At 45.9% G+C, this 24,524-nt stretch overlaps 34 non-coding genes across 34 annotated transcripts; 14 read left to right on the forward strand and 20 right to left on the reverse strand.

Moving 5' to 3' along the window:
* Positions 1–1,197: 1,197 nt before the first annotated feature.
* trnad-guc (transfer RNA aspartic acid (anticodon GUC)) lies at positions 1,198–1,269 on the reverse strand. Its single transcript has one exon. It is a non-coding gene; the product is annotated as a tRNA-Asp (tRNA).
* Positions 1,270–2,197: 928 nt separating this feature from the next.
* Positions 2,198–2,270, forward strand: trnai-uau (transfer RNA isoleucine (anticodon UAU)). Its single transcript has one exon. It is a non-coding gene; the product is annotated as a tRNA-Ile (tRNA).
* Positions 2,271–3,261: 991 nt separating this feature from the next.
* On the reverse strand, positions 3,262–3,333 carry trnad-guc (transfer RNA aspartic acid (anticodon GUC)). Its single transcript has one exon. It is a non-coding gene; the product is annotated as a tRNA-Asp (tRNA).
* A 240-nt stretch (positions 3,334–3,573) lies between these two features.
* trnav-uac (transfer RNA valine (anticodon UAC)) lies at positions 3,574–3,646 on the forward strand. Its single transcript has one exon. It is a non-coding gene; the product is annotated as a tRNA-Val (tRNA).
* A 1,679-nt stretch (positions 3,647–5,325) lies between these two features.
* Positions 5,326–5,397, reverse strand: trnad-guc (transfer RNA aspartic acid (anticodon GUC)). Its single transcript has one exon. It is a non-coding gene; the product is annotated as a tRNA-Asp (tRNA).
* Positions 5,398–5,637: 240 nt separating this feature from the next.
* On the forward strand, positions 5,638–5,710 carry trnav-uac (transfer RNA valine (anticodon UAC)). Its single transcript has one exon. It is a non-coding gene; the product is annotated as a tRNA-Val (tRNA).
* Positions 5,711–6,013: 303 nt separating this feature from the next.
* Positions 6,014–6,085, reverse strand: trnad-guc (transfer RNA aspartic acid (anticodon GUC)). Its single transcript has one exon. It is a non-coding gene; the product is annotated as a tRNA-Asp (tRNA).
* Positions 6,086–6,701: 616 nt separating this feature from the next.
* trnad-guc (transfer RNA aspartic acid (anticodon GUC)) lies at positions 6,702–6,773 on the reverse strand. The gene has a single exon. It is a non-coding gene; the product is annotated as a tRNA-Asp (tRNA).
* A 240-nt stretch (positions 6,774–7,013) lies between these two features.
* On the forward strand, positions 7,014–7,086 carry trnav-uac (transfer RNA valine (anticodon UAC)). The gene has a single exon. It is a non-coding gene; the product is annotated as a tRNA-Val (tRNA).
* Positions 7,087–9,453: 2,367 nt separating this feature from the next.
* Positions 9,454–9,525, reverse strand: trnad-guc (transfer RNA aspartic acid (anticodon GUC)). The gene has a single exon. It is a non-coding gene; the product is annotated as a tRNA-Asp (tRNA).
* A 1,304-nt stretch (positions 9,526–10,829) lies between these two features.
* Positions 10,830–10,901, reverse strand: trnad-guc (transfer RNA aspartic acid (anticodon GUC)). Its single transcript has one exon. It is a non-coding gene; the product is annotated as a tRNA-Asp (tRNA).
* Positions 10,902–11,141: 240 nt separating this feature from the next.
* Positions 11,142–11,214, forward strand: trnav-uac (transfer RNA valine (anticodon UAC)). The gene has a single exon. It is a non-coding gene; the product is annotated as a tRNA-Val (tRNA).
* Positions 11,215–11,517: 303 nt separating this feature from the next.
* trnad-guc (transfer RNA aspartic acid (anticodon GUC)) lies at positions 11,518–11,589 on the reverse strand. The gene has a single exon. It is a non-coding gene; the product is annotated as a tRNA-Asp (tRNA).
* A 616-nt stretch (positions 11,590–12,205) lies between these two features.
* trnad-guc (transfer RNA aspartic acid (anticodon GUC)) lies at positions 12,206–12,277 on the reverse strand. Its single transcript has one exon. It is a non-coding gene; the product is annotated as a tRNA-Asp (tRNA).
* Positions 12,278–12,517: 240 nt separating this feature from the next.
* trnav-uac (transfer RNA valine (anticodon UAC)) lies at positions 12,518–12,590 on the forward strand. Its single transcript has one exon. It is a non-coding gene; the product is annotated as a tRNA-Val (tRNA).
* Positions 12,591–12,893: 303 nt separating this feature from the next.
* On the reverse strand, positions 12,894–12,965 carry trnad-guc (transfer RNA aspartic acid (anticodon GUC)). The gene has a single exon. It is a non-coding gene; the product is annotated as a tRNA-Asp (tRNA).
* Positions 12,966–13,581: 616 nt separating this feature from the next.
* trnad-guc (transfer RNA aspartic acid (anticodon GUC)) lies at positions 13,582–13,653 on the reverse strand. Its single transcript has one exon. It is a non-coding gene; the product is annotated as a tRNA-Asp (tRNA).
* Positions 13,654–13,893: 240 nt separating this feature from the next.
* trnav-uac (transfer RNA valine (anticodon UAC)) lies at positions 13,894–13,966 on the forward strand. The gene has a single exon. It is a non-coding gene; the product is annotated as a tRNA-Val (tRNA).
* A 991-nt stretch (positions 13,967–14,957) lies between these two features.
* Positions 14,958–15,029, reverse strand: trnad-guc (transfer RNA aspartic acid (anticodon GUC)). The gene has a single exon. It is a non-coding gene; the product is annotated as a tRNA-Asp (tRNA).
* A 240-nt stretch (positions 15,030–15,269) lies between these two features.
* Positions 15,270–15,342, forward strand: trnav-uac (transfer RNA valine (anticodon UAC)). Its single transcript has one exon. It is a non-coding gene; the product is annotated as a tRNA-Val (tRNA).
* A 303-nt stretch (positions 15,343–15,645) lies between these two features.
* trnad-guc (transfer RNA aspartic acid (anticodon GUC)) lies at positions 15,646–15,717 on the reverse strand. The gene has a single exon. It is a non-coding gene; the product is annotated as a tRNA-Asp (tRNA).
* Positions 15,718–16,645: 928 nt separating this feature from the next.
* On the forward strand, positions 16,646–16,718 carry trnai-uau (transfer RNA isoleucine (anticodon UAU)). The gene has a single exon. It is a non-coding gene; the product is annotated as a tRNA-Ile (tRNA).
* A 303-nt stretch (positions 16,719–17,021) lies between these two features.
* Positions 17,022–17,093, reverse strand: trnad-guc (transfer RNA aspartic acid (anticodon GUC)). Its single transcript has one exon. It is a non-coding gene; the product is annotated as a tRNA-Asp (tRNA).
* Positions 17,094–17,333: 240 nt separating this feature from the next.
* Positions 17,334–17,406, forward strand: trnav-uac (transfer RNA valine (anticodon UAC)). Its single transcript has one exon. It is a non-coding gene; the product is annotated as a tRNA-Val (tRNA).
* A 991-nt stretch (positions 17,407–18,397) lies between these two features.
* trnad-guc (transfer RNA aspartic acid (anticodon GUC)) lies at positions 18,398–18,469 on the reverse strand. The gene has a single exon. It is a non-coding gene; the product is annotated as a tRNA-Asp (tRNA).
* A 240-nt stretch (positions 18,470–18,709) lies between these two features.
* trnav-uac (transfer RNA valine (anticodon UAC)) lies at positions 18,710–18,782 on the forward strand. The gene has a single exon. It is a non-coding gene; the product is annotated as a tRNA-Val (tRNA).
* Positions 18,783–19,773: 991 nt separating this feature from the next.
* Positions 19,774–19,845, reverse strand: trnad-guc (transfer RNA aspartic acid (anticodon GUC)). The gene has a single exon. It is a non-coding gene; the product is annotated as a tRNA-Asp (tRNA).
* Positions 19,846–20,461: 616 nt separating this feature from the next.
* On the reverse strand, positions 20,462–20,533 carry trnad-guc (transfer RNA aspartic acid (anticodon GUC)). Its single transcript has one exon. It is a non-coding gene; the product is annotated as a tRNA-Asp (tRNA).
* Positions 20,534–21,149: 616 nt separating this feature from the next.
* Positions 21,150–21,221, reverse strand: trnad-guc (transfer RNA aspartic acid (anticodon GUC)). The gene has a single exon. It is a non-coding gene; the product is annotated as a tRNA-Asp (tRNA).
* Positions 21,222–21,461: 240 nt separating this feature from the next.
* On the forward strand, positions 21,462–21,534 carry trnav-uac (transfer RNA valine (anticodon UAC)). Its single transcript has one exon. It is a non-coding gene; the product is annotated as a tRNA-Val (tRNA).
* A 1,679-nt stretch (positions 21,535–23,213) lies between these two features.
* trnad-guc (transfer RNA aspartic acid (anticodon GUC)) lies at positions 23,214–23,285 on the reverse strand. The gene has a single exon. It is a non-coding gene; the product is annotated as a tRNA-Asp (tRNA).
* Positions 23,286–23,525: 240 nt separating this feature from the next.
* Positions 23,526–23,598, forward strand: trnav-uac (transfer RNA valine (anticodon UAC)). Its single transcript has one exon. It is a non-coding gene; the product is annotated as a tRNA-Val (tRNA).
* Positions 23,599–23,901: 303 nt separating this feature from the next.
* On the reverse strand, positions 23,902–23,973 carry trnad-guc (transfer RNA aspartic acid (anticodon GUC)). The gene has a single exon. It is a non-coding gene; the product is annotated as a tRNA-Asp (tRNA).
* Positions 23,974–24,213: 240 nt separating this feature from the next.
* On the forward strand, positions 24,214–24,286 carry trnav-uac (transfer RNA valine (anticodon UAC)). The gene has a single exon. It is a non-coding gene; the product is annotated as a tRNA-Val (tRNA).
* Positions 24,287–24,524: the final 238 nt, after the last annotated feature.

The raw sequence follows: 24,524 nt of genomic DNA on the forward strand, positions 1-24,524 counted from the left end.
TACTGTCACTCAATGACACAGCAGCTGTGACTGAATCCATTCGGAAATCATGTCGTCTGGCATCTGAAATGTTTGCAGTCAAGTGTGAATGGTGCATTGAGCCTGGGCACGTGCGTAAAAGTCATCTTCAGCAGTTTCCGTAGTGTAGTGGTTATCACGTTGGCTTTACACGCGAAAAGTCCCCCGTTCGAAACTGGGCGGAAACGGTATTCTTTGTTCCTGCTTACTCCACACAATAACACTCTATGTAGTGGAATTGTCAGAAACTGGGTAAGTACAACTGCCCCAGGGTTAGCTTTTCCTCCACACAATCAAAGTGTTCTGACTAGCCTTCCCAGCAAACTGGATGAAAAGAGGCAGAATTTTCCATTCTGATGCGCAACCTTTCATGCATGCCGAGGTAGGCAATCATATCGTTAATGTGAAGCGGTCTCTGACAGCAGGAACATGCTTGATATGTATGGTCTCTGTGTTAAAAGGCTGTTGTCGTTCTAGCAACTGGTAGAAAACTCCCCGTCAGGGAATCGAACCCTGGTCTTCCGCGTGACAAGCAGAGATACTATCCACTATACTAACGAGGACTGCGCTAGTAGCGTTTTTGGGCTAATGAAAAAAAAGTGGCGCTGTTCCGGCCTTTAAAGGGAATTCTTAGAGCTATACAGGGGAGGCTTTAAGTGTACTAGACATTTACTGTCACTCAATGACACAGCAGCTGTGACTGAATCCATTCGGAAATCATGTCGTCTGGCATCTGAAATGTTTGCAGTCAAGTGTGAATGGTGCATTGAGCCTGGGCACGTGCGTAAAAGTCATCTTCAGCAGTTTCCGTAGTGTAGTGGTTATCACGTTGGCTTTACACGCGAAAAGTCCCCCATTCGAAACTGGGCGGAAACAGTATTCTTTGTTCCTGCTTACTCCACACAATAATACTCTATGTAGTGGAATTGTCAGAAACTGGGTAAGTACGACTGCCCCAGGGTTAGCTTTTCCTCCACACAATCAAAGTGTTCTGACTAGCCTTCCCAGCAAACTGGATGAAAAGAGGCAGAATTTTCCATTCTGATGCGCAACCTTTCATGCATGCCGAGGTAGGCAATCATATCGTTAATGTGAAGCGGTCTCTGACAGCAGGAACATGCTTGATATGTATGGTCTCTGTGTTAAAAGGCTGTTGTCGTTCTAGCAACTGGTAGAAAACTCCCCGTCAGGGAATCGAACCCTGGTCTTCCGCGTGACAAGCGGAGATACTATCCACTATACTAACGAGGACTGCGCTAGTAGTGTTTTTGGGCTAATGAAAAAAAAGTGGCGCTGTTCCGGCCTTTAAAGGGAATTCTTAGAGCTATACAGGGGAGGCTTTAAGTGTACTAGACATTTACTGTCACTCAATGACACAGCAGCTGTGACTGAATCCATTCGGAAATCATGTCGTCTGGCATCTGAAATGTTTGCAGTCAAGTGTGAATGGTGCATTGAGCCTGGGCACGTGCGTAAAAGTCATCTTCAGCAGTTTCCGTAGTGTAGTGGTTATCACGTTGGCTTTACACGCGAAAAGTCCCCCGTTCGAAACTGGGCGGAAACGGTATTCTTTGTTCCTGCTTACTCCACACAATAACACTCTATGTAGTGGAATTGTCAGAAACTGGGTAAGTACAACTGCCCCAGGGTTAGCTTTTCCTCCACACAATCAAAGTGTTCTGACTAGCCTTCCCAGCAAACTGGATGAAAAGAGGCAGAATTTTCCATTCTGATGCGCAACCTTTCATGCATGCCGAGGTAGGCAATCATATCGTTAATGTGAAGCGGTCTCTGACAGCAGGAACATGCTTGATATGTATGGTCTCTGTGTTAAAAGGCTGTTGTCGTTCTAGCAACTGGTAGAAAACTCCCCGTCAGGGAATCGAACCCTGGTCTTCCGCGTGACAAGCAGAGATACTATCCACTATACTAACGAGGACTGCGCTAGTAGCGTTTTTGGGCTAATGAAAAAAAAGTGGCGCTGTTCCGGCCTTTAAAGGGAATTCTTAGAGCTATACAGGGGAGGCTTTAAGTGTACTAGACATTTACTGTCACTCAATGACACAGCAGCTGTGACTGAATCCATTCGGAAATCATGTCGTCTGGCATCTGAAATGTTTGCAGTCAAGTGTGAATGGTGCATTGAGCCTGGGCACGTGCGTAAAAGTCATCTTCAGCAGTTTCCGTAGTGTAGTGGTTATCACGTTGGCTTTATACGCGAAAAGTCCCCCGTTCGAAACTGGGCGGAAACAGTATTCTTTGTTCCTGCTTACTCCACACAATAACACTCTATGTAGTGGAATTGTCAGAAACTGGGTAAGTACAACTGCCCCAGGGTTAGCTTTTCCTCCACACAATCAAAGTGTTCTGACTAGCCTTCCCAGCAAACTGGATGAAAAGAGGCAGAATTTTCCATTCTGATGCGCAACCTTTCATGCATGCCGAGGTAGGCAATCATATCGTTAATGTGAAGCGGTCTCTGACAGCAGGAACATGCTTGATATGTATGGTCTCTGTGTTAAAAGGCTGTTGTCGTTCTAGCAACTGGTAGAAAACTCCCCGTCAGGGAATCGAACCCTGGTCTTCCGCGTGACAAGCAGAGATACTATCCACTATACTAACGAGGACTGCGCTAGTAGCGTTTTTGGGCTAATGAAAAAAAAGTGGCGCTGTTCCGGCCTTTAAAGGGAATTCTTAGAGCTATACAGGGGAGGCTTTAAGTGTACTAGACATTTACTGTCACTCAATGACACAGCAGCTGTGACTGAATCCATTCGGAAATCATGTCGTCTGGCATCTGAAATGTTTGCAGTCAAGTGTGAATGGTGCATTGAGCCTGGGCACGTGCGTAAAAGTCATCTTCAGCAGTTTCCGTAGTGTAGTGGTTATCACGTTGGCTTTATACGCGAAAAGTCCCCCGTTCGAAACTGGGTGGAAACAGTATTCTTTGTTCCTGCTTACTCCACACAATAACACTCTATGTAGTGGAATTGTCAGAAACTGGGTAAGTACAACTGCCCCAGGGTTAGCTTTTCCTCCACACAATCAAAGTGTTCTGACTAGCCTTCCCAGCAAACTGGATGAAAAGAGGCAGAATTTTCCATTCTGATGCGCAACCTTTCATGCATGCCGAGGTAGGCAATCATATCGTTAATGTGAAGCGGTCTCTGACAGCAGGAACATGCTTGATATGTATGGTCTCTGTGTTAAAAGGCTGTTGTCGTTCTAGCAACTGGTAGAAAACTCCCCGTCAGGGAATCGAACCCTGGTCTTCCGCGTGACAAGCGGAGATACTATCCACTATACTAACGAGGACTGCGCTAGTAGTGTTTTTGGGCTAATGAAAAAAAAGTGGCGCTGTTCCGGCCTTTAAAGGGAATTCTTAGAGCTATACAGGGGAGGCTTTAAGTGTACTAGACATTTACTGTCACTCAATGACACAGCAGCTGTGACTGAATCCATTCGGAAATCATGTCGTCTGGCATCTGAAATGTTTGCAGTCAAGTGTGAATGGTGCATTGAGCCTGGGCACGTGCGTAAAAGTCATCTTCAGCAGTTTCCGTAGTGTAGTGGTTATCACGTTGGCTTTACACGCGAAAAGTCCCCCGTTCGAAACTGGGCGGAAACAGTATTCTTTGTTCCTGCTTACTCCACACAATAATACTCTATGTAGTGGAATTGTCAGAAACTGGGTAAGTACGACTGCCCCAGGGTTAGCTTTTCCTCCACACAATCAAAGTGTTCTGACTAGCCTTCCCAGCAAACTGGATGAAAAGAGGCAGAATTTTCCATTCTGATGCGCAACCTTTCATGCATGCCGAGGTAGGCAATCATATCGTTAATGTGAAGCGGTCTCTGACAGCAGGAACATGCTTGATATGTATGGTCTCTGTGTTAAAAGGCTGTTGTCGTTCTAGCAACTGGTAGAAAACTCCCCGTCAGGGAATCGAACCCTGGTCTTCCACGTGACAAGCGGAGATACTATCCACTATACTAACGAGGACTGCGCTAGTAGCGTTTTTGGGCTAATGAAAAAAAAGTGGCGCTGTTCCGGCCTTTAAAGGGAATTCTTAGAGCTATACAGGGGAGGCTTTAAGTGTACTAGACATTTACTGTCACTCAATGACACAGCAGCTGTGACTGAATCCATTCGGAAATCATGTCGTCTGGCATCTGAAATGTTTGCAGTCAAGTGTGAATGGTGCATTGAGCCTGGGCACGTGCGTAAAAGTCATCTTCAGCAGTTTCCGTAGTGTAGTGGTTATCACGTTGGCTTTACACGCGAAAAGTCCCCCGTTCGAAACTGGGCGGAAACGGTATTCTTTGTTCCTGCTTACTCCACACAATAACACTCTATGTAGTGGAATTGTCAGAAACTGGGTAAGTACAACTGCCCCAGGGTTAGCTTTTCCTCCACACAATCAAAGTGTTCTGACTAGCCTTCCCAGCAAACTGGATGAAAAGAGGCAGAATTTTCCATTCTGATGCGCAACCTTTCATGCATGCCGAGGTAGGCAATCATATCGTTAATGTGAAGCGGTCTCTGACAGCAGGAACATGCTTGATATGTATGGTCTCTGTGTTAAAAGGCTGTTGTCGTTCTAGCAACTGGTAGAAAACTCCCCGTCAGGGAATCGAACCCTGGTCTTCCGCGTGACAAGCAGAGATACTATCCACTATACTAACGAGGACTGCGCTAGTAGCGTTTTTGGGCTAATGAAAAAAAAGTGGCGCTGTTCCGGCCTTTAAAGGGAATTCTTAGAGCTATACAGGGGAGGCTTTAAGTGTACTAGACATTTACTGTCACTCAATGACACAGCAGCTGTGACTGAATCCATTCGGAAATCATGTCGTCTGGCATCTGAAATGTTTGCAGTCAAGTGTGAATGGTGCATTGAGCCTGGGCACGTGCGTAAAAGTCATCTTCAGCAGTTTCCGTAGTGTAGTGGTTATCACGTTGGCTTTATACGCGAAAAGTCCCCCGTTCGAAACTGGGTGGAAACAGTATTCTTTGTTCCTGCTTACTCCACACAATAACACTCTATGTAGTGGAATTGTCAGAAACTGGGTAAGTACAACTGCCCCAGGGTTAGCTTTTCCTCCACACAATCAAAGTGTTCTGACTAGCCTTCCCAGCAAACTGGATGAAAAGAGGCAGAATTTTCCATTCTGATGCGCAACCTTTCATGCATGCCGAGGTAGGCAATCATATCGTTAATGTGAAGCGGTCTCTGACAGCAGGAACATGCTTGATATGTATGGTCTCTGTGTTAAAAGGCTGTTGTCGTTCTAGCAACTGGTAGAAAACTCCCCGTCAGGGAATCGAACCCTGGTCTTCCGCGTGACAAGCGGAGATACTATCCACTATACTAACGAGGACTGCGCTAGTAGTGTTTTTGGGCTAATGAAAAAAAAGTGGCGCTGTTCCGGCCTTTAAAGGGAATTCTTAGAGCTATACAGGGGAGGCTTTAAGTGTACTAGACATTTACTGTCACTCAATGACACAGCAGCTGTGACTGAATCCATTCGGAAATCATGTCGTCTGGCATCTGAAATGTTTGCAGTCAAGTGTGAATGGTGCATTGAGCCTGGGCACGTGCGTAAAAGTCATCTTCAGCAGTTTCCGTAGTGTAGTGGTTATCACGTTGGCTTTACACGCGAAAAGTCCCCCGTTCGAAACTGGGCGGAAACAGTATTCTTTGTTCCTGCTTACTCCACACAATAATACTCTATGTAGTGGAATTGTCAGAAACTGGGTAAGTACGACTGCCCCAGGGTTAGCTTTTCCTCCACACAATCAAAGTGTTCTGACTAGCCTTCCCAGCAAACTGGATGAAAAGAGGCAGAATTTTCCATTCTGATGCGCAACCTTTCATGCATGCCGAGGTAGGCAATCATATCGTTAATGTGAAGCGGTCTCTGACAGCAGGAACATGCTTGATATGTATGGTCTCTGTGTTAAAAGGCTGTTGTCGTTCTAGCAACTGGTAGAAAACTCCCCGTCAGGGAATCGAACCCTGGTCTTCCGCGTGACAAGCGGAGATACTATCCACTATACTAACGAGGACTGCGCTAGTAGCATTTTTGGGCTAATGAAAAAAAAGTGGCGCTGTTCCGGCCTTTAAAGGGAATTCTTAGAGCTATACAGGGGAGGCTTTAAGTGTACTAGACATTTACTGTCACTCAATGACACAGCAGCTGTGACTGAATCCATTCGGAAATCATGTCGTCTGGCATCTGAAATGTTTGCAGTCAAGTGTGAATGGTGCATTGAGCCTGGGCACGTGCGTAAAAGTCATCTTCAGCAGTTTCCGTAGTGTAGTGGTTATCACGTTGGCTTTACACGCGAAAAGTCCCCTGTTCGAAACTGGGCGGAAACAGTATTCTTTGTTCCTGCTTACTCCACACAATAACACTCTATGTAGTGGAATTGTCAGAAACTGGGTAAGTACAACTGCCCCAGGGTTAGCTTTTCCTCCACACAATCAAAGTGTTCTGACTAGCCTTCCCAGCAAACTGGATGAAAAGAGGCAGAATTTTCCATTCTGATGCGCAACCTTTCATGCATGCCGAGGTAGGCAATCATATCGTTAATGTGAAGCGGTCTCTGACAGCAGGAACATGCTTGATATGTATGGTCTCTGTGTTAAAAGGCTGTTGTCGTTCTAGCAACTGGTAGAAAACTCCCCGTCAGGGAATCGAACCCTGGTCTTCCGCGTGACAAGCGGAGATACTATCCACTATACTAACGAGGACTGCGCTAGTAGCGTTTTTGGGCTAATGAAAAAAAAGTGGCGCTGTTCCGGCCTTTAAAGGGAATTCTTAGAGCTATACAGGGGAGGCTTTAAGTGTACTAGACATTTACTGTCACTCAATGACACAGCAGCTGTGACTGAATCCATTCGGAAATCATGTCGTCTGGCATCTGAAATGTTTGCAGTCAAGTGTGAATGGTGCATTGAGCCTGGGCACGTGCGTAAAAGTCATCTTCAGCAGTTTCCGTAGTGTAGTGGTTATCACGTTGGCTTTACACGCGAAAAGTCCCCCGTTCGAAACTGGGCGGAAACAGTATTCTTTGTTCCTGCTTACTCCACACAATAACACTCTATGTAGTGGAATTGTCAGAAACTGGGTAAGTACAACTGCCCCAGGGTTAGCTTTTCCTCCACACAATCAAAGTGTTCTGACTAGCCTTCCCAGCAAACTGGATGAAAAGAGGCAGAATTTTCCATTCTGATGCGCAACCTTTCATGCATGCCGAGGTAGGCAATCATATCGTTAATGTGAAGCGGTCTCTGACAGCAGGAACATGCTTGATATGTATGGTCTCTGTGTTAAAAGGCTGTTGTCGTTCTAGCAACTGGTAGAAAACTCCCCGTCAGGGAATCGAACCCTGGTCTTCCACGTGACAAGCGGAGATACTATCCACTATACTAACGAGGACTGCGCTAGTAGTGTTTTTGGGCTAATGAAAAAAAAGTGGCGCTGTTCCGGCCTTTAAAGGGAATTCTTAGAGCTATACAGGGGAGGCTTTAAGTGTACTAGACATTTACTGTCACTCAATGACACAGCAGCTGTGACTGAATCCATTCGGAAATCATGTCGTCTGGCATCTGAAATGTTTGCAGTCAAGTGTGAATGGTGCATTGAGCCTGGGCACGTGCGTAAAAGTCATCTTCAGCAGTTTCCGTAGTGTAGTGGTTATCACGTTGGCTTTACACGCGAAAAGTCCCCCGTTCGAAACTGGGCGGAAACGGTATTCTTTGTTCCTGCTTACTCCACACAATAACACTCTATGTAGTGGAATTGTCAGAAACTGGGTAAGTACAACTGCCCCAGGGTTAGCTTTTCCTCCACACAATCAAAGTGTTCTGACTAGCCTTCCCAGCAAACTGGATGAAAAGAGGCAGAATTTTCCATTCTGATGCGCAACCTTTCATGCATGCCGAGGTAGGCAATCATATCGTTAATGTGAAGCGGTCTCTGACAGCAGGAACATGCTTGATATGTATGGTCTCTGTGTTAAAAGGCTGTTGTCGTTCTAGCAACTGGTAGAAAACTCCCCGTCAGGGAATCGAACCCTGGTCTTCCACGTGACAAGCGGAGATACTATCCACTATACTAACGAGGACTGCGCTAGTAGCGTTTTTGGGCTAATGAAAAAAAAGTGGCGCTGTTCCGGCCTTTAAAGGGAATTCTTAGAGCTATACAGGGGAGGCTTTAAGTGTACTAGACATTTACTGTCACTCAATGACACAGCAGCTGTGACTGAATCCATTCGGAAATCATGTCGTCTGGCATCTGAAATGTTTGCAGTCAAGTGTGAATGGTGCATTGAGCCTGGGCACGTGCGTAAAAGTCATCTTCAGCAGTTTCCGTAGTGTAGTGGTTATCACGTTGGCTTTACACGCGAAAAGTCCCCCGTTCGAAACTGGGCGGAAACGGTATTCTTTGTTCCTGCTTACTCCACACAATAACACTCTATGTAGTGGAATTGTCAGAAACTGGGTAAGTACAACTGCCCCAGGGTTAGCTTTTCCTCCACACAATCAAAGTGTTCTGACTAGCCTTCCCAGCAAACTGGATGAAAAGAGGCAGAATTTTCCATTCTGATGCGCAACCTTTCATGCATGCCGAGGTAGGCAATCATATCGTTAATGTGAAGCGGTCTCTGACAGCAGGAACATGCTTGATATGTATGGTCTCTGTGTTAAAAGGCTGTTGTCGTTCTAGCAACTGGTAGAAAACTCCCCGTCAGGGAATCGAACCCTGGTCTTCCGCGTGACAAGCAGAGATACTATCCACTATACTAACGAGGACTGCGCTAGTAGCGTTTTTGGGCTAATGAAAAAAAAGTGGCGCTGTTCCGGCCTTTAAAGGGAATTCTTAGAGCTATACAGGGGAGGCTTTAAGTGTACTAGACATTTACTGTCACTCAATGACACAGCAGCTGTGACTGAATCCATTCGGAAATCATGTCGTCTGGCATCTGAAATGTTTGCAGTCAAGTGTGAATGGTGCATTGAGCCTGGGCACGTGCGTAAAAGTCATCTTCAGCAGTTTCCGTAGTGTAGTGGTTATCACGTTGGCTTTATACGCGAAAAGTCCCCCGTTCGAAACTGGGTGGAAACAGTATTCTTTGTTCCTGCTTACTCCACACAATAACACTCTATGTAGTGGAATTGTCAGAAACTGGGTAAGTACAACTGCCCCAGGGTTAGCTTTTCCTCCACACAATCAAAGTGTTCTGACTAGCCTTCCCAGCAAACTGGATGAAAAGAGGCAGAATTTTCCATTCTGATGCGCAACCTTTCATGCATGCCGAGGTAGGCAATCATATCGTTAATGTGAAGCGGTCTCTGACAGCAGGAACATGCTTGATATGTATGGTCTCTGTGTTAAAAGGCTGTTGTCGTTCTAGCAACTGGTAGAAAACTCCCCGTCAGGGAATCGAACCCTGGTCTTCCGCGTGACAAGCGGAGATACTATCCACTATACTAACGAGGACTGCGCTAGTAGTGTTTTTGGGCTAATGAAAAAAAAGTGGCGCTGTTCCGGCCTTTAAAGGGAATTCTTAGAGCTATACAGGGGAGGCTTTAAGTGTACTAGACATTTACTGTCACTCAATGACACAGCAGCTGTGACTGAATCCATTCGGAAATCATGTCGTCTGGCATCTGAAATGTTTGCAGTCAAGTGTGAATGGTGCATTGAGCCTGGGCACGTGCGTAAAAGTCATCTTCAGCAGTTTCCGTAGTGTAGTGGTTATCACGTTGGCTTTACACGCGAAAAGTCCCCCGTTCGAAACTGGGCGGAAACGGTATTCTTTGTTCCTGCTTACTCCACACAATAACACTCTATGTAGTGGAATTGTCAGAAACTGGGTAAGTACAACTGCCCCAGGGTTAGCTTTTCCTCCACACAATCAAAGTGTTCTGACTAGCCTTCCCAGCAAACTGGATGAAAAGAGGCAGAATTTTCCATTCTGATGCGCAACCTTTCATGCATGCCGAGGTAGGCAATCATATCGTTAATGTGAAGCGGTCTCTGACAGCAGGAACATGCTTGATATGTATGGTCTCTGTGTTAAAAGGCTGTTGTCGTTCTAGCAACTGGTAGAAAACTCCCCGTCAGGGAATCGAACCCTGGTCTTCCGCGTGACAAGCAGAGATACTATCCACTATACTAACGAGGACTGCGCTAGTAGCGTTTTTGGGCTAATGAAAAAAAAGTGGCGCTGTTCCGGCCTTTAAAGGGAATTCTTAGAGCTATACAGGGGAGGCTTTAAGTGTACTAGACATTTACTGTCACTCAATGACACAGCAGCTGTGACTGAATCCATTCGGAAATCATGTCGTCTGGCATCTGAAATGTTTGCAGTCAAGTGTGAATGGTGCATTGAGCCTGGGCACGTGCGTAAAAGTCATCTTCAGCAGTTTCCGTAGTGTAGTGGTTATCACGTTGGCTTTATACGCGAAAAGTCCCCCGTTCGAAACTGGGTGGAAACAGTATTCTTTGTTCCTGCTTACTCCACACAATAACACTCTATGTAGTGGAATTGTCAGAAACTGGGTAAGTACAACTGCCCCAGGGTTAGCTTTTCCTCCACACAATCAAAGTGTTCTGACTAGCCTTCCCAGCAAACTGGATGAAAAGAGGCAGAATTTTCCATTCTGATGCGCAACCTTTCATGCATGCCGAGGTAGGCAATCATATCGTTAATGTGAAGCGGTCTCTGACAGCAGGAACATGCTTGATATGTATGGTCTCTGTGTTAAAAGGCTGTTGTCGTTCTAGCAACTGGTAGAAAACTCCCCGTCAGGGAATCGAACCCTGGTCTTCCGCGTGACAAGCGGAGATACTATCCACTATACTAACGAGGACTGCGCTAGTAGTGTTTTTGGGCTAATGAAAAAAAAGTGGCGCTGTTCCGGCCTTTAAAGGGAATTCTTAGAGCTATACAGGGGAGGCTTTAAGTGTACTAGACATTTACTGTCACTCAATGACACAGCAGCTGTGACTGAATCCATTCGGAAATCATGTCGTCTGGCATCTGAAATGTTTGCAGTCAAGTGTGAATGGTGCATTGAGCCTGGGCACGTGCGTAAAAGTCATCTTCAGCAGTTTCCGTAGTGTAGTGGTTATCACGTTGGCTTTACACGCGAAAAGTCCCCCGTTCGAAACTGGGCGGAAACAGTATTCTTTGTTCCTGCTTACTCCACACAATAATACTCTATGTAGTGGAATTGTCAGAAACTGGGTAAGTACGACTGCCCCAGGGTTAGCTTTTCCTCCACACAATCAAAGTGTTCTGACTAGCCTTCCCAGCAAACTGGATGAAAAGAGGCAGAATTTTCCATTCTGATGCGCAACCTTTCATGCATGCCGAGGTAGGCAATCATATCGTTAATGTGAAGCGGTCTCTGACAGCAGGAACATGCTTGATATGTATGGTCTCTGTGTTAAAAGGCTGTTGTCGTTCTAGCAACTGGTAGAAAACTCCCCGTCAGGGAATCGAACCCTGGTCTTCCGCGTGACAAGCGGAGATACTATCCACTATACTAACGAGGACTGCGCTAGTAGCATTTTTGGGCTAATGAAAAAAAAGTGGCGCTGTTCCGGCCTTTAAAGGGAATTCTTAGAGCTATACAGGGGAGGCTTTAAGTGTACTAGACATTTACTGTCACTCAATGACACAGCAGCTGTGACTGAATCCATTCGGAAATCATGTCGTCTGGCATCTGAAATGTTTGCAGTCAAGTGTGAATGGTGCATTGAGCCTGGGCACGTGCGTAAAAGTCATCTTCAGCAGTTTCCGTAGTGTAGTGGTTATCACGTTGGCTTTACACGCGAAAAGTCCCCTGTTCGAAACTGGGCGGAAACAGTATTCTTTGTTCCTGCTTACTCCACACAATAACACTCTATGTAGTGGAATTGTCAGAAACTGGGTAAGTACAACTGCCCCAGGGTTAGCTTTTCCTCCACACAATCAAAGTGTTCTGACTAGCCTTCCCAGCAAACTGGATGAAAAGAGGCAGAATTTTCCATTCTGATGCGCAACCTTTCATGCATGCCGAGGTAGGCAATCATATCGTTAATGTGAAGCGGTCTCTGACAGCAGGAACATGCTTGATATGTATGGTCTCTGTGTTAAAAGGCTGTTGTCGTTCTAGCAACTGGTAGAAAACTCCCCGTCAGGGAATCGAACCCTGGTCTTCCGCGTGACAAGCGGAGATACTATCCACTATACTAACGAGGACTGCGCTAGTAGTGTTTTTGGGCTAATGAAAAAAAAGTGGCGCTGTTCCGGCCTTTAAAGGGAATTCTTAGAGCTATACAGGGGAGGCTTTAAGTGTACTAGACATTTACTGTCACTCAATGACACAGCAGCTGTGACTGAATCCATTCGGAAATCATGTCGTCTGGCATCTGAAATGTTTGCAGTCAAGTGTGAATGGTGCATTGAGCCTGGGCACGTGCGTAAAAGTCATCTTCAGCAGTTTCCGTAGTGTAGTGGTTATCACGTTGGCTTTACACGCGAAAAGTCCCCCGTTCGAAACTGGGCGGAAACAGTATTCTTTGTTCCTGCTTACTCCACACAATAACACTCTATGTAGTGGAATTGTCAGAAACTGGGTAAGTACAACTGCCCCAGGGTTAGCTTTTCCTCCACACAATCAAAGTGTTCTGACTAGCCTTCCCAGCAAACTGGATGAAAAGAGGCAGAATTTTCCATTCTGATGCGCAACCTTTCATGCATGCCGAGGTAGGCAATCATATCGTTAATGTGAAGCGGTCTCTGACAGCAGGAACATGCTTGATATGTATGGTCTCTGTGTTAAAAGGCTGTTGTCGTTCTAGCAACTGGTAGAAAACTCCCCGTCAGGGAATCGAACCCTGGTCTTCCGCGTGACAAGCGGAGATACTATCCACTATACTAACGAGGACTGCGCTAGTAGCATTTTTGGGCTAATGAAAAAAAAGTGGCGCTGTTCCGGCCTTTAAAGGGAATTCTTAGAGCTATACAGGGGAGGCTTTAAGTGTACTAGACATTTACTGTCACTCAATGACACAGCAGCTGTGACTGAATCCATTCGGAAATCATGTCGTCTGGCATCTGAAATGTTTGCAGTCAAGTGTGAATGGTGCATTGAGCCTGGGCACGTGCGTAAAAGTCATCTTCAGCAGTTTCCGTAGTGTAGTGGTTATCACGTTGGCTTTACACGCGAAAAGTCCCCTGTTCGAAACTGGGCGGAAACAGTATTCTTTGTTCCTGCTTACTCCACACAATAACACTCTATGTAGTGGAATTGTCAGAAACTGGGTAAGTACAACTGCCCCAGGGTTAGCTTTTCCTCCACACAATCAAAGTGTTCTGACTAGCCTTCCCAGCAAACTGGATGAAAAGAGGCAGAATTTTCCATTCTGATGCGCAACCTTTCATGCATGCCGAGGTAGGCAATCATATCGTTAATGTGAAGCGGTCTCTGACAGCAGGAACATGCTTGATATGTATGGTCTCTGTGTTAAAAGGCTGTTGTCGTTCTAGCAACTGGTAGAAAACTCCCCGTCAGGGAATCGAACCCTGGTCTTCCGCGTGACAAGCGGAGATACTATCCACTATACTAACGAGGACTGCGCTAGTAGCGTTTTTGGGCTAATGAAAAAAAAGTGGCGCTGTTCCGGCCTTTAAAGGGAATTCTTAGAGCTATACAGGGGAGGCTTTAAGTGTACTAGACATTTACTGTCACTCAATGACACAGCAGCTGTGACTGAATCCATTCGGAAATCATGTCGTCTGGCATCTGAAATGTTTGCAGTCAAGTGTGAATGGTGCATTGAGCCTGGGCACGTGCGTAAAAGTCATCTTCAGCAGTTTCCGTAGTGTAGTGGTTATCACGTTGGCTTTACACGCGAAAAGTCCCCCGTTCGAAACTGGGCGGAAACAGTATTCTTTGTTCCTGCTTACTCCACACAATAACACTCTATGTAGTGGAATTGTCAGAAACTGGGTAAGTACAACTGCCCCAGGGTTAGCTTTTCCTCCACACAATCAAAGTGTTCTGACTAGCCTTCCCAGCAAACTGGATGAAAAGAGGCAGAATTTTCCATTCTGATGCGCAACCTTTCATGCATGCCGAGGTAGGCAATCATATCGTTAATGTGAAGCGGTCTCTGACAGCAGGAACATGCTTGATATGTATGGTCTCTGTGTTAAAAGGCTGTTGTCGTTCTAGCAACTGGTAGAAAACTCCCCGTCAGGGAATCGAACCCTGGTCTTCCACGTGACAAGCGGAGATACTATCCACTATACTAACGAGGACTGCGCTAGTAGTGTTTTTGGGCTAATGAAAAAAAAGTGGCGCTGTTCCGGCCTTTAAAGGGAATTCTTAGAGCTATACAGGGGAGGCTTTAAGTGTACTAGACATTTACTGTCACTCAATGACACAGCAGCTGTGACTGAATCCATTCGGAAATCATGTCGTCTGGCATCTGAAATGTTTGCAGTCAAGTGTGAATGGTGCATTGAGCCTGGGCACGTGCGTAAAAGTCATCTTCAGCAGTTTCCGTAGTGTAGTGGTTATCACGTTGGCTTTACACGCGAAAAGTCCCCCGTTCGAAACTGGGCGGAAACGGTATTCTTTGTTCCTGCTTACTCCACACAATAACACTCTATGTAGTGGAATTGTCAGAAACTGGGTAAGTACAACTGCCCCAGGGTTAGCTTTTCCTCCACACAATCAAAGTGTTCTGACTAGCCTTCCCAGCAAACTGGATGAAAAGAGGCAGAATTTTCCATTCTGATGCGCAACCTTTCATGCATGCCGAGGTAGGCAATCATATCGTTAATGTGAAGCGGTCTCTGACAGCAGGAACATGCTTGATATGTATGGTCTCTGTGTTAAAAGGCTGTTGTCGTTCTAGCAACTGGTAGAAAACTCCCCGTCAGGGAATCGAACCCTGGTCTTCCGCGTGACAAGCGGAGATACTATCCACTATACTAACGAGGACTGCGCTAGTAGTGTTTTTGGGCTAATGAAAAAAAAGTGGCGCTGTTCCGGCCTTTAAAGGGAATTCTTAGAGCTATACAGGGGAGGCTTTAAGTGTACTAGACATTTACTGTCACTCAATGACACAGCAGCTGTGACTGAATCCATTCGGAAATCATGTCGTCTGGCATCTGAAATGTTTGCAGTCAAGTGTGAATGGTGCATTGAGCCTGGGCACGTGCGTAAAAGTCATCTTCAGCAGTTTCCGTAGTGTAGTGGTTATCACGTTGGCTTTACACGCGAAAAGTCCCCCGTTCGAAACTGGGCGGAAACAGTATTCTTTGTTCCTGCTTACTCCACACAATAATACTCTATGTAGTGGAATTGTCAGAAACTGGGTAAGTACGACTGCCCCAGGGTTAGCTTTTCCTCCACACAATCAAAGTGTTCTGACTAGCCTTCCCAGCAAACTGGATGAAAAGAGGCAGAATTTTCCATTCTGATGCGCAACCTTTCATGCATGCCGAGGTAGGCAATCATATCGTTAATGTGAAGCGGTCTCTGACAGCAGGAACATGCTTGATATGTATGGTCTCTGTGTTAAAAGGCTGTTGTCGTTCTAGCAACTGGTAGAAAACTCCCCGTCAGGGAATCGAACCCTGGTCTTCCGCGTGACAAGCGGAGATACTATCCACTATACTAACGAGGACTGCGCTAGTAGTGTTTTTGGGCTAATGAAAAAAAAGTGGCGCTGTTCCGGCCTTTAAAGGGAATTCTTAGAGCTATACAGGGGAGGCTTTAAGTGTACTAGACATTTACTGTCACTCAATGACACAGCAGCTGTGACTGAATCCATTCGGAAATCATGTCGTCTGGCATCTGAAATGTTTGCAGTCAAGTGTGAATGGTGCATTGAGCCTGGGCACGTGCGTAAAAGTCATCTTCAGCAGTTTCCGTAGTGTAGTGGTTATCACGTTGGCTTTACACGCGAAAAGTCCCCCGTTCGAAACTGGGCGGAAACGGTATTCTTTGTTCCTGCTTACTCCACACAATAACACTCTATGTAGTGGAATTGTCAGAAACTGGGTAAGTACAACTGCCCCAGGGTTAGCTTTTCCTCCACACAATCAAAGTGTTCTGACTAGCCTTCCCAGCAAACTGGATGAAAAGAGGCAGAATTTTCCATTCTGATGCGCAACCTTTCATGCATGCCGAGGTAGGCAATCATATCGTTAATGTGAAGCGGTCTCTGACAGCAGGAACATGCTTGATATGTATGGTCTCTGTGTTAAAAGGCTGTTGTCGTTCTAGCAACTGGTAGAAAACTCCCCGTCAGGGAATTGAACCCTGGTCTTCCGCGTGACAAGCAGAGATACTATCCACTATACTAACGAGGACTGCGCTAGTAGCGTTTTTGGGCTAATGAAAAAAAAGTGGCGCTGTTCCGGCCTTTAAAGGGAATTCTTAGAGCTATACAGGGGAGGCTTTAAGTGTACTAGACATTTACTGTCACTCAATGACACAGCAGCTGTGACTGAATCCATTCGGAAATCATGTCGTCTGGCATCTGAAATGTTTGCAGTCAAGTGTGAATGGTGCATTGAGCCTGGGCACGTGCGTAAAAGTCATCTTCAGCAGTTTCCGTAGTGTAGTGGTTATCACGTTGGCTTTATACGCGAAAAGTCCCCCGTTCGAAACTGGGCGGAAACAGTATTCTTTGTTCCTGCTTACTCCACACAATAACACTCTATGTAGTGGAATTGTCAGAAACTGGGTAAGTACAACTGCCCCAGGGTTAGCTTTTCCTCCACACAATCAAAGTGTTCTGACTAGCCTTCCCAGCAAACTGGATGAAAAGAGGCAGAATTTTCCATTCTGATGCGCAACCTTTCATGCATGCCGAGGTAGGCAATCATATCGTTAATGTGAAGCGGTCTCTGACAGCAGGAACATGCTTGATATGTATGGTCTCTGTGTTAAAAGGCTGTTGTCGTTCTAGCAACTGGTAGAAAACTCCCCGTCAGGGAATCGAACCCTGGTCTTCCGCGTGACAAGCGGAGATACTATCCACTATACTAACGAGGACTGCGCTAGTAGTGTTTTTGGGCTAATGAAAAAAAAGTGGCGCTGTTCCGGCCTTTAAAGGGAATTCTTAGAGCTATACAGGGGAGGCTTTAAGTGTACTAGACATTTACTGTCACTCAATGACACAGCAGCTGTGACTGAATCCATTCGGAAATCATGTCGTCTGGCATCTGAAATGTTTGCAGTCAAGTGTGAATGGTGCATTGAGCCTGGGCACGTGCGTAAAAGTCATCTTCAGCAGTTTCCGTAGTGTAGTGGTTATCACGTTGGCTTTACACGCGAAAAGTCCCCCGTTCGAAACTGGGCGGAAACAGTATTCTTTGTTCCTGCTTACTCCACACAATAATACTCTATGTAGTGGAATTGTCAGAAACTGGGTAAGTACGACTGCCCCAGGGTTAGCTTTTCCTCCACACAATCAAAGTGTTCTGACTAGCCTTCCCAGCAAACTGGATGAAAAGAGGCAGAATTTTCCATTCTGATGCGCAACCTTTCATGCATGCCGAGGTAGGCAATCATATCGTTAATGTGAAGCGGTCTCTGACAGCAGGAACATGCTTGATATGTATGGTCTCTGTGTTAAAAGGCTGTTGTCGTTCTAGCAACTGGTAGAAAACTCCCCGTCAGGGAATCGAACCCTGGTCTTCCGCGTGACAAGCAGAGATACTATCCACTATACTAACGAGGACTGCGCTAGTAGCGTTTTTGGGCTAATGAAAAAAAAGTGGCGCTGTTCCGGCCTTTAAAGGGAATTCTTAGAGCTATACAGGGGAGGCTTTAAGTGTACTAGACATTTACTGTCACTCAATGACACAGCAGCTGTGACTGAATCCATTCGGAAATCATGTCGTCTGGCATCTGAAATGTTTGCAGTCAAGTGTGAATGGTGCATTGAGCCTGGGCACGTGCGTAAAAGTCATCTTCAGCAGTTTCCATAGTGTAGTGGTTATCACGTTGGCTTTATACGCGAAAAGTCCCCCGTTCGAAACTGGGCGGAAACAGTATTCTTTGTTCCTGCTTACTCCACACAATAACACTCTATGTAGTGGAATTGTCAGAAACTGGGTAAGTACAACTGCCCCAGGGTTAGCTTTTCCTCCACACAATCAAAGTGTTCTGACTAGCCTTCCCAGCAAACTGGATGAAAAGAGGCAGAATTTTCCATTCTGATGCGCAACCTTTCATGCATGCCGAGGTAGGCAATCATATCGTTAATGTGAAGCGGTCTCTGACAGCAGGAACATGCTTGATATGTATGGTCTCTGTGTTAAAAGGCTGTTGTCGTTCTAGCAACTGGTAGAAAACTCCCCGTCAGGGAATCGAACCCTGGTCTTCCGCGTGACAAGCGGAGATACTATCCACTATACTAACGAGGACTGCGCTAGTAGTGTTTTTGGGCTAATGAAAAAAAAGTGGCGCTGTTCCGGCCTTTAAAGGGAATTCTTAGAGCTATACAGGGGAGGCTTTAAGTGTACTAGACATTTACTGTCACTCAATGACACAGCAGCTGTGACTGAATCCATTCGGAAATCATGTCGTCTGGCATCTGAAATGTTTGCAGTCAAGTGTGAATGGTGCATTGAGCCTGGGCACGTGCGTAAAAGTCATCTTCAGCAGTTTCCGTAGTGTAGTGGTTATCACGTTGGCTTTACACGCGAAAAGTCCCCCGTTCGAAACTGGGCGGAAACAGTATTCTTTGTTCCTGCTTACTCCACACAATAATACTCTATGTAGTGGAATTGTCAGAAACTGGGTAAGTACGACTGCCCCAGGGTTAGCTTTTCCTCCACACAATCAAAGTGTTCTGACTAGCCTTCCCAGCAAACTGGATGAAAAGAGGCAGAATTTTCCATTCTGATGCGCAACCTTTCATGCATGCCGAGGTAGGCAATCATATCGTTAATGTGAAGCGGTCTCTGACAGCAGGAACATGCTTGATATGTATGGTCTCTGTGTTAAAAGGCTGTTGTCGTTCTAGCAACTGGTAGAAAACTCCCCGTCAGGGAATCGAACCCTGGTCTTCCACGTGACAAGCGGAGATACTATCCACTATACTAACGAGGACTGCGCTAGTAGCGTTTTTGGGCTAATGAAAAAAAAGTGGCGCTGTTCCGGCCTTTAAAGGGAATTCTTAGAGCTATACAGGGGAGGCTTTAAGTGTACTAGACATTTACTGTCACTCAATGACACAGCAGCTGTGACTGAATCCATTCGGAAATCATGTCGTCTGGCATCTGAAATGTTTGCAGTCAAGTGTGAATGGTGCATTGAGCCTGGGCACGTGCGTAAAAGTCATCTTCAGCAGTTTCCGTAGTGTAGTGGTTATCACGTTGGCTTTACACGCGAAAAGTCCCCCGTTCGAAACTGGGCGGAAACGGTATTCTTTGTTCCTGCTTACTCCACACAATAACACTCTATGTAGTGGAATTGTCAGAAACTGGGTAAGTACAACTGCCCCAGGGTTAGCTTTTCCTCCACACAATCAAAGTGTTCTGACTAGCCTTCCCAGCAAACTGGATGAAAAGAGGCAGAATTTTCCATTCTGATGCGCAACCTTTCATGCATGCCGAGGTAGGCAATCATATCGTTAATGTGAAGCGGTCTCTGACAGCAGGAACATGCTTGATATGTATGGTCTCTGTGTTAAAAGGCTGTTGTCGTTCTAGCAACTGGTAGAAAACTCCCCGTCAGGGAATCGAACCCTGGTCTTCCGCGTGACAAGCGGAGATACTATCCACTATACTAACGAGGACTGCGCTAGTAGCGTTTTTGGGCTAATGAAAAAAAAGTGGCGCTGTTCCGGCCTTTAAAGGGAATTCTTAGAGCTATACAGGGGAGGCTTTAAGTGTACTAGACATTTACTGTCACTCAATGACACAGCAGCTGTGACTGAATCCATTCGGAAATCATGTCGTCTGGCATCTGAAATGTTTGCAGTCAAGTGTGAATGGTGCATTGAGCCTGGGCACGTGCGTAAAAGTCATCTTCAGCAGTTTCCGTAGTGTAGTGGTTATCACGTTGGCTTTACATGCGAAAAGTCCCCCGTTCGAAACTGGGCGGAAACAGTATTCTTTGTTCCTGCTTACTCCACACAATAACACTCTATGTAGTGGAATTGTCAGAAACTGGGTAAGTACAACTGCCCCAGGGTTAGCTTTTCCTCCACACAATCAAAGTGTTCTGACTAGCCTTCCCAGCAAACTGGATGAAAAGAGGCAGAATTTTCCATTCTGATGCGCAACCTTTCATGCATGCCGAGGTAGGCAATCATATCGTTAATGTGAAGCGGTCTCTGACAGCAGGAACATGCTTGATATGTATGGTCTCTGTGTTAAAAGGCTGTTGTCGTTCTAGCAACTGGTAGAAAACTCCCCGTCAGGGAATCGAACCCTGGTCTTCCGCGTGACAAGCGGAGATACTATCCACTATACTAACGAGGACTGCGCTAGTAGCGTTTTTGGGCTAATGAAAAAAAAGTGGCGCTGTTCCGGCCTTTAAAGGGAATTCTTAGAGCTATACAGGGGAGGCTTTAAGTGTACTAGACATTTACTGTCACTCAATGACACAGCAGCTGTGACTGAATCCATTCGGAAATCATGTCGTCTGGCATCTGAAATGTTTGCAGTCAAGTGTGAATGGTGCATTGAGCCTGGGCACGTGCGTAAAAGTCATCTTCAGCAGTTTCCGTAGTGGAGTGGTTATCACGTTGGCTTTACATGCGAAAAGTCCCCCGTTCGAAACTGGGCGGAAACAGTATTCTTTGTTCCTGCTTACTCCACACAATAACACTCTATGTAGTGGAATTGTCAGAAACTGGGTAAGTACAACTGCCCCAGGGTTAGCTTTTCCTCCACACAATCAAAGTGTTCTGACTAGCCTTCCCAGCAAACTGGATGAAAAGAGGCAGAATTTTCCATTCTGATGCGCAACCTTTCATGCATGCCGAGGTAGGCAATCATATCGTTAATGTGAAGCGGTCTCTGACAGCAGGAACATGCTTGATATGTATGGTCTCTGTGTTAAAAGGCTGTTGTCGTTCTAGCAACTGGTAGAAAACTCCCCGTCAGGGAATCGAACCCTGGTCTTCCGCGTGACAAGCGGAGATACTATCCACTATACTAACGAGGACTGCGCTAGTAGCGTTTTTGGGCTAATGAAAAAAAAGTGGCGCTGTTCCGGCCTTTAAAGGGAATTCTTAGAGCTATACAGGGGAGGCTTTAAGTGTACTAGACATTTACTGTCACTCAATGACACAGCAGCTGTGACTGAATCCATTCGGAAATCATGTCGTCTGGCATCTGAAATGTTTGCAGTCAAGTGTGAATGGTGCATTGAGCCTGGGCACGTGCGTAAAAGTCATCTTCAGCAGTTTCCGTAGTGTAGTGGTTATCACGTTGGCTTTACACGCGAAAAGTCCCCCGTTCGAAACTGGGCGGAAACAGTATTCTTTGTTCCTGCTTACTCCACACAATAACACTCTATGTAGTGGAATTGTCAGAAACTGGGTAAGTACAACTGCCCCAGGGTTAGCTTTTCCTCCACACAATCAAAGTGTTCTGACTAGCCTTCCCAGCAAACTGGATGAAAAGAGGCAGAATTTTCCATTCTGATGCGCAACCTTTCATGCATGCCGAGGTAGGCAATCATATCGTTAATGTGAAGCGGTCTCTGACAGCAGGAACATGCTTGATATGTATGGTCTCTGTGTTAAAAGGCTGTTGTCGTTCTAGCAACTGGTAGAAAACTCCCCGTCAGGGAATCGAACCCTGGTCTTCCACATGACAAGCGGAGATACTATCCACTATACTAACGAGGACTGCGCTAGTAGCGTTTTTGGGCTAATGAAAAAAAAGTGGCGCTGTTCCGGCCTTTAAAGGGAATTCTTAGAGCTATACAGGGGAGGCTTTAAGTGTACTAGACATTTACTGTCACTCAATGACACAGCAGCTGTGACTGAATCCATTCGGAAATCATGTCGTCTGGCATCTGAAATGTTTGCAGTCAAGTGTGAATGGTGCATTGAGCCTGGGCACGTGCGTAAAAGTCATCTTCAGCAGTTTCCGTAGTGTAGTGGTTATCACGTTGGCTTTACACGCGAAAAGTCCCCCGTTCGAAACTGGGCGGAAACGGTATTCTTTGTTCCTGCTTACTCCACACAATAACACTCTATGTAGTGGAATTGTCAGAAACTGGGTAAGTACAACTGCCCCAGGGTTAGCTTTTCCTCCACACAATCAAAGTGTTCTGACTAGCCTTCCCAGCAAACTGGATGAAAAGAGGCAGAATTTTCCATTCTGATGCGCAACCTTTCATGCATGCCGAGGTAGGCAATCATATCGTTAATGTGAAGCGGTCTCTGACAGCAGGAACATGCTTGATATGTATGGTCTCTGTGTTAAAAGGCTGTTGTCGTTCTAGCAACTGGTAGAAAACTCCCCGTCAGGGAATCGAACCCTGGTCTTCCGCGTGACAAGCAGAGATACTATCCACTATACTAACGAGGACTGCACTAGTAGCGTTTTTGGGCTAATGAAAAAAAAGTGGCGCTGTTCCGGCCTTTAAAGGGAATTCTTAGAGCTATACAGGGGAGGCTTTAAGTGTACTAGACATTTACTGTCACTCAATGACACAGCAGCTGTGACTGAATCCATTCGGAAATCATGTCGTCTGGCATCTGAAATGTTTGCAGTCAAGTGTGAATGGTGCATTGAGCCTGGGCACGTGCGTAAAAGTCATCTTCAGCAGTTTCCGTAGTGTAGTGGTTATCACGTTGGCTTTACATGCGAAAAGTCCCCCGTTCGAAACTGGGCGGAAACAGTATTCTTTGTTCCTGCTTACTCCACACAATAACACTCTATGTAGTGGAATTGTCAGAAACTGGGTAAGTACAACTGCCCCAGGGTTAGCTTTTCCTCCACACAATCAAAGTGTTCTGACTAGCCTTCCCAGCAAACTGGATGAAAAGAGGCAGAATTTTCCATTCTGATGCGCAACCTTTCATGCATGCCGAGGTAGGCAATCATATCGTTAATGTGAAGCGGTCTCTGACAGCAGGAACATGCTTGATATGTATGGTCTCTGTGTTAAAAGGCTGTTGTCGTTCTAGCAACTGGTAGAAAACTCCCCGTCAGGGAATCGAACCCTGGTCTTCCGCGTGACAAGCGGAGATACTATCCACTATACTAACGAGGACTGCGCTAGTAGCGTTTTTGGGCTAATGAAAAAAAAGTGGCGCTGTTCCGGCCTTTAAAGGGAATTCTTAGAGCTATACAGGGGAGGCTTTAAGTGTACTAGACATTTACTGTCACTCAATGACACAGCAGCTGTGACTGAATCCATTCGGAAATCATGTCGTCTGGCATCTGAAATGTTTGCAGTCAAGTGTGAATGGTGCATTGAGCCTGGGCACGTGCGTAAAAGTCATCTTCAGCAGTTTCCGTAGTGTAGTGGTTATCACGTTGGCTTTACACGCGAAAAGTCCCCCGTTCGAAACTGGGCGGAAACAGTATTCTTTGTTCCTGCTTACTCCACACAATAACACTCTATGTAGTGGAATTGTCAGAAACTGGGTAAGTACAACTGCCCCAGGGTTAGCTTTTCCTCCACACAATCAAAGTGTTCTGACTAGCCTTCCCAGCAAACTGGATGAAAAGAGGCAGAATTTTCCATTCTGATGCGCAACCTTTCATGCATGCCGAGGTAGGCAATCATATCGTTAATGTGAAGCGGTCTCTGACAGCAGGAACATGCTTGATATGTATGGTCTCTGTGTTAAAAGGCTGTTGTCGTTCTAGCAACTGGTAGAAAACTCCCCGTCAGGGAATCGAACCCTGGTCTTCCGCGTGACAAGCGGAGATACTATCCACTATACTAACGAGGACTGCGCTAGTAGCGTTTTTGGGCTAATGAAAAAAAAGTGGCGCTGTTCCGGCCTTTAAAGGGAATTCTTAGAGCTATACAGGGGAGGCTTTAAGTGTACTAGACATTTACTGTCACTCAATGACACAGCAGCTGTGACTGAATCCATTCGGAAATCATGTCGTCTGGCATCTGAAATGTTTGCAGTCAAGTGTGAATGGTGCATTGAGCCTGGGCACGTGCGTAAAAGTCATCTTCAGCAGTTTCCGTAGTGTAGTGGTTATCACGTTGGCTTTACACGCGAAAAGTCCCCCGTTCGAAACTGGGCGGAAACAGTATTCTTTGTTCCTGCTTACTCCACACAATAACACTCTATGTAGTGGAATTGTCAGAAACTGGGTAAGTACAACTGCCCCAGGGTTAGCTTTTCCTCCACACAATCAAAGTGTTCTGACTAGCCTTCCCAGCAAACTGGATGAAAAGAGGCAGAATTTTCCATTCTGATGCGCAACCTTTCATGCATGCCGAGGTAGGCAATCATATCGTTAATGTGAAGCGGTCTCTGACAGCAGG

The sequence above is a fragment of the Anarhichas minor genome, unplaced genomic scaffold, assembly GCF_050575085.1.
Source record: "Anarhichas minor isolate MPS153535 unplaced genomic scaffold, ASM5057508v1 ptg000017l, whole genome shotgun sequence".
NCBI lineage: Eukaryota > Metazoa > Chordata > Actinopteri > Perciformes > Anarhichadidae > Anarhichas > Anarhichas minor.